Source organism: Phaseolus vulgaris, chromosome 8 (genome assembly GCF_000499845.2).
Source record: "Phaseolus vulgaris cultivar G19833 chromosome 8, P. vulgaris v2.0, whole genome shotgun sequence".
Classification (NCBI taxonomy): domain Eukaryota; kingdom Viridiplantae; phylum Streptophyta; class Magnoliopsida; order Fabales; family Fabaceae; genus Phaseolus; species Phaseolus vulgaris.
Window position 1 is genome coordinate 47,022,691 of NC_023752.2, and position 6,756 is coordinate 47,029,446.

Consider the following 6,756-nt stretch of genomic DNA (forward strand, 5'->3'; position numbering starts at 1 on the left):
TTTTTGTTTAACAAATAAATTTTATTTGTATAATAAAACTTATATAATTTTTTACATTTACCAAATAGTTTACTAACTAGTTTTATTAAACACTTTAATCCAATAAATTAGTTAACCAAATACTTTAATCCAATAAGTTACTTATTAACTCAAAACTAATAAGTTAAAAGTTAATCTATTTTTTTTTTCTATATAAAAGTTTTCATGTGAGGCATCACTATACAACTTTTTGACATCTCAACTAAACTGACACTTTAAGTAACAACAATCATCTAGCATCACATGAAAAAAATATTATTATTAAAAAAGAAAAAAGAAAAAAAATACAAAATATGAGGGGACTAGATCAAAACTCATATGTTAACAAAAACGATACAAAAGTCGACTATATTATACCTATTCATAAAAATTCTAAGAACAGACTAGATGGAAGCCTATTATAGCAATGAAATTATTCTTTATGAATAAATCTTAAATTAGTCAACTTATCAACACAAACATCCTCTTCACGAAAAATATGAGTAACCCTAAACCTGATTTTCCCACAGTAATTAAGACAGGTATTTCATCAATTACGAAGCATCTACGAAACATTACTTCTAGTAGTAAACGCAGCACAAACCAAGGCAGAATCACATTCAAGTCAGACATTAATAATTCTCATCTTTTGAGCTTCCTCCATAGCATGTATAACTCCATAAAACTCAACAACCATAGCAGTCTGAACTTCAATAAATGCAGAGAAAACACTAATAAACTCCTCATACTCCTACGAAAAATACCTTCACAAGTAGCAAAACCAGGATACCTTAGCAACCCATCAATGTTAATTTTAACCCAACCAGCCTGGTGAAGGAAACTCCTATATTTAAGGAAAATGACGAAAAAAATTACCACTACGAATATTAATACCAAAAAACTTAATAACGTTAAAAAAGTTTATCTATTATTAACTAGCTAACTTATCAAATATTTCTGGCAAATAAACCCTTAAGATTTAATTAAAATACATTAATTCAATATGATCTATCATATATTATTTAGTTAAACGAATTGGTTCACTTAAAAAATAAAACCATTATTTTTACAATAAAAAAGTTATTTTAAATTTTCTATATGTTAAACAAATATAATACATAAAAAATAAATTTAATAATTAAACCTAAAATATTTAATATAATACATATTAAATTAAAGAACTAAAAATATTATGCCAACTCACTCTTTAATTCTCTCATGCTTTAAGTTTCATAAGTTTTAATATGATTTTTATCTATGGAAGTTAAGTTTTCTAAGTTTTCGTATAATATACAGTATATAATGAATTAAAAAATTAAGTATTATCAATGTATTTAGATAGATTTTTTTTTTAAATTTGAGGTGAATTAGTAAATAAATCAAATTTAACACAAGTTCAACCCAGTTGTAGATAGATCGATTTTTTTTACCATTATATAATTTATCATGTTTTAGTATAATTAAATTAAAATTCATCTAATTTAGAATTTAATTCATCTTTCAACTCGGACTTAATCCTCTAGCCCCAAATTTCTCTGCCTTCGCTCTCTAATCTATCTTTGTTTTAAATTAAATACATTTCCATCAAAATTTCAATTTGCATCTATTTTCACATATCTCATCAAAACCAAACAAAGGTTGTTATAAAAAAATAGTGAATTAATCCTTTTTAATGCAAAATCGTTTTTAAAATTAACTTATTATTTAGAAGTTTTTGTAACTCTTAACTCGTCAATAAGTTTAAATATTTGCATGACCTTTTAAAAATAATGAGTTACACATGTTAGAATTGCTTCTTCAATCTAAGAAGGAAAGGAAACAAAAATCAACAATACCAAAACTATTGTGACCTTCTTTCTTGCCTTGCCACTTAACTGTGGTGAAATAAGAATGATAAAAGTAGGCAAATGAAAAATAATAATATTGATAAAAAAATTGAATAAATAATAAGGATAATAATGTTTTTTAAATTGGATAATTTCAAAAGTTAACCTTTACGTTTTTATTGTTTTAATCAAGTATTTTTATTCTACTTCTAATATGTTTTTTTTTTTTTTCCTTTTTCTCAAACCTACCTACTTTTTCTCTTCTATATTTCCTTCATTTTTCTTCTTCTATATTTCCTTATTTTTTTTAAAGAGTAAATGAAATCTATAAAAAGTTATAATGTTAAATAAATTGTATATAAATATATGATAAAAAAAGTGTGTTGTAAATATTTCTAAATTCTTTACACCATTATGTCTAATTAAAAGCTTTTATTTATGTATTTATTTTTCACAAGTTATTTTGTTTGTTTTTTTTTTATTCAGTACAAGAAAAGAATTATTTAGTGATCGCTTTTAGCGATCAAAATTAATTGGTCGCAAATTGTGACTCAATAAACAATCAATTTGATTTTGGTCACTAAATCAGTACAAATTAGACGATTGCTAATTTGTATCAATTTAGCGACCGAAATCATTTAACAATTAATTTGATTTTGGTTGTTAAATAAAATTTATCACTACAAATTAGCGACTGAATTAATTTTAGTCGTTAAATCCTTATAAATCAACGATTAAATTTGGTTTTTATCCTTAATTTACACTGATTTAGCGATCGAAATCATATTGGTTACTAAATAATATCACTACAAAATTAGCGACCGATTTAATTTCAATCACTAAATCCCTACAAATCAATGATCGAATTAGATTTTCATCGTTAAATTACACTGATTTAGTGACCGAAATAAAATTGATCGCTAAATATAAATATATCATTACAAACTAGAGACCGAATTTGGTTTTGATCGTTAATTTGCACTAATTTAGCGACCGAATTTGGTTTTGATAGCTAAATACAAATATATCACCACAAATTAGTGATCAATTTATTTTGTAATTTTCGTAAATTAGGTTGCGTACGAAAGAAAAGTACACTAAATTAGTTTAACATATTTTTTACAATATAAACTTATTTAAAAAAATTGTAAATAAAACTTGTCCTATAATTGTTTATAATAATAAAATTGTTTATTGTTCTTGAGAATTCAATTATTAGAACTTGAAAATAATGTCACTAATGTAAAAAAAATCTAATAAAATTTAAATTTTAAGGAGTTGAATTTTCAAGTATGAATAATAAAAAAGTCATTCAAAAATTGATATTTCATAAATCAAATTTTGCTAATGAATAATATCGTTGAACGTAGAAAATTTACTTGGAATTTAGTCCCAAAATAATTGAATTTTACACTATCTGAATCCATAGATTACTATAGATGAAGAAATGAAGGTGATGAAAGGTGTGACATTCTTCATGTTTGGAACTATGTTTTTGCACGAAAAATATGGAAAATAAAGAGAAGGGAGAGAGGGAGGGACATCTCTCAATCTTGTGAAGAAACAAGAAGAAAGAGAGTTGTCTTTGAGTTGTTACTCATCTACCCCTCTATATAGTATTCACTTGAAAATTGAGGAAGAAGATATTTGTAAGATATAAGTTTCAAAAAAATGAGCGTACAAAAAAAATGGAAGAATTTTTAAAAACTTGTAATTAAGACATAATCGATCATGTCATGACACATCGAGTATGTCTAAAGAGATAATTGTTTAAAAACAAGTGAGTTAGAAGTATGTGAATATGAAAGCAAGCAACTGCATCCTTGATGATGACCTATGGTGGTGATGAATTCGTTTATTCCAACAATGCGTGCTTGGTCAAACAATGCTTATTTAGTTCATAACCAATTATAGACCCTTGAAAAATTGGTTAAAATTGTTATCATAATCGATTATAATTTCAAACACTATTAAAAGAATACAATTTTTTTTTCAACAATAAAACCACATTTTTAATTTAAATGTTAAAATGATTTGTTTGATTTATCACTTATTATAGAAATTATTTCTATTTCATTAAAGAAGTTATGTTCCTGAATTGAATAATGTTAAAATATGAAATGTTTAAAATGATTTCTTAAATTAATTTTTGTTTCATGTATTTTGTATTTCAATGTTAAAATATAAAATTTTAATTATAAAATAATATACAAATTACTTTTGTCTACATTATTAAAAAACTTTTTTAAATTAAATATTAAAATGTACTCTTTATTTATATGCTTTACGATCGTAATATTGACTCTTGAAAAAGAATAATAATTATTTTTAATTATAAATTTCAAACACAAACACATATATAAATAAATGTTTAAATTTTTATATAAAATATTCATCTTTATTTTAATTTAAATATTTAACAATTTCAAAACATGAATATTTTGATAAATGATTAATTATACAATTAACTATTTTACATTTTAATCACGTGAATTATATCATATACAAATTATTATTCAAATTTACTTACTTTTCATACATCTAAACATCCTAATTCTCCACTCTCTTTTCCCATTTTTCTTTCCTTTTTCACTCTCATTCATCAAACAAAGTCTAGTGAGATTTTTCATTTTTTTTTTCTAAAAATTAATAAAAAGGAGATAAAAAAATTCAAAAGAAGAACAGTATTCAACTCCGCGAAATTACTAAACAAGTTTATTTTGAAAATAATGTTACAACAAGTTCACTTGAAGATTATTTTTTAAAAAGGGATTTATTGAAAAAAATATGATATATTTTAAAGTGCATTTGGTGAATTGGAGGAGTGATGACACAAGTTCGTTGAGATAGTTAGGTAAAGTTGACATGCGACTTTAACTCCTAAGAATTAATGTCTCTTGTCTCGTCAATCACGCCTTCACTGCGGTGTCATGCATGCATTTGTTTCAACTTAGGTATAGTTGCGTGTCAACTTTAATTAAGTAAATATTATTTCCTAAACCTCTACTTTCTTTGAATAAGCTATAGAAAAAAGACACAATTTTCTTACAATTTTTATAGAAATAAGTTTTGGTAGGTATTATTCTAGCATCGAATAGAAAAATTCTCTAACATTCAAGTTGGGTAACTTTAAAATATAAAAAAATATAATTTTTTTCATCTATTAAAAGTGACATCTTCCTAATTCAAAATCACACAGGCTTATTTGGATTTTTGTTTTCATAATTTGTAGAAAAAGAAATGGAGGATTATTTGTTCATGGCTATGTGCAAATAAAACGAGTTACAGTAAATTGGGTTTTTCTTCAATCACTACTATCGATTCTATTGTGTCCCTTAATTAAAGTAAAATTATATCGTTATTTTATCTATTTGTTAGATTCAGTTTGAAAATAATAATAATTTAGTTTTTTATATTTAAGTTTGATTCAATTTAATGGTCAATTTAAAATCAAAACTTATTACCATGACCCTCAAAAGCCATCATAAAAAATAATTTCGCTTGATCTGTGTTTATAAATTTGAATTTTAAGTGATGAGTTCTCAATAATAATGCAAGGAAATAATAATAAATTTGAAAAAAAATACTCTATTGATAACAAAAGTATTCCAAAAAAAATTCTCCACATAAGAATGTCTTTACACTTATCACGAGAGCTCTATAGGATTTACTCTATATATAAATCCTATGTAAAAGGACTAACATAAGACTATTCAAAATAAAAATTGTTAAGACAATTATAATAAATATGTATTAGATAATTTAACTTCTCATTCACATTAGATTATCTAACTGTTTCACTATGCTTTTGTACATGATTTACAGTCAATCATCACAATTCTCCACCTTCACTCCTAATCATGGAAGAGCTTCCAATTTCAACTTCCCTTTTCCTTGATTGAAAAATTGACCAACAAACTACAGTACCTATTTAACCTAATTTGCTTGGGCTTAAGTGACTTTTCGCTTAGACGCTAATGGGCTCGCTTGGGCAAATAAAACGTAAAAAGGCTCAACGTTACTGACTCTATCTCACTTAAACGAGATTCTACTCGTTTTAGAGAGATCCACTGGTGGCATCTTGGCTTTTTGCAAATTTGGGTAGCTTTGATGAGTGTTGATGCATTCCAACTTTCTCTTTTTAGCTTTGTATATTTTCCTTCTGCCCAATCATCTCCATTCTCCCCTAGAATCCTGAAATTAACACCAAATTTGGGAATAAATTCTTCCTATTCAAATTAAAATCATAAAATATGTAAAAAGGTATAAATTCATAAATTAGGGATTATTTTATACTTATTTTAGCAATTAATACTCATAAGTGCCTATCTGGTATGCTATAGACCATTACATACATGATGCTACCAACTCCATTAGCCTATGGAGACATGATGTGATTTGATTTTAGGATTGTACCTTTTTATGGGTTTCACTTTTGTTTATGATTTTTGGATTAATAATTATGGTGAGAAAACTATAGAAGATTCCCACTGGACACGAACTTAACCAAGTGGTTAAGTAAGTGTGAAGGTTCACTTCTAGAGGTCAAAGAGAAAACACAATTATATGGTGATGATGATGAAGAAGTGCAAAATTAAAGCATATAATGGAAAGCAACAAGATGGAAAAATCAAAAAGGAAAAGAAGAACACAAGAATATAAGAGGAATGGAAATGGTGCAAGGAAGGAAGAGATGAAGAGATAGAGGAAGCTTATGGATGATGCTTGTGGTCACGCCACTTGGAGTGGTGGGAGACTCCAAGATGAGTGGTGAAGAGTCGCCACTTGAAGTGCACAAACACCCAAGATAAGACCCACAAAAAGAGAGCCCTCAAGACTCACTCTACACTCTGTCAGAGTTTCTTTTATTCAAAATTCAATGTGTAAATTACATGATGCAAGACACCCTTTA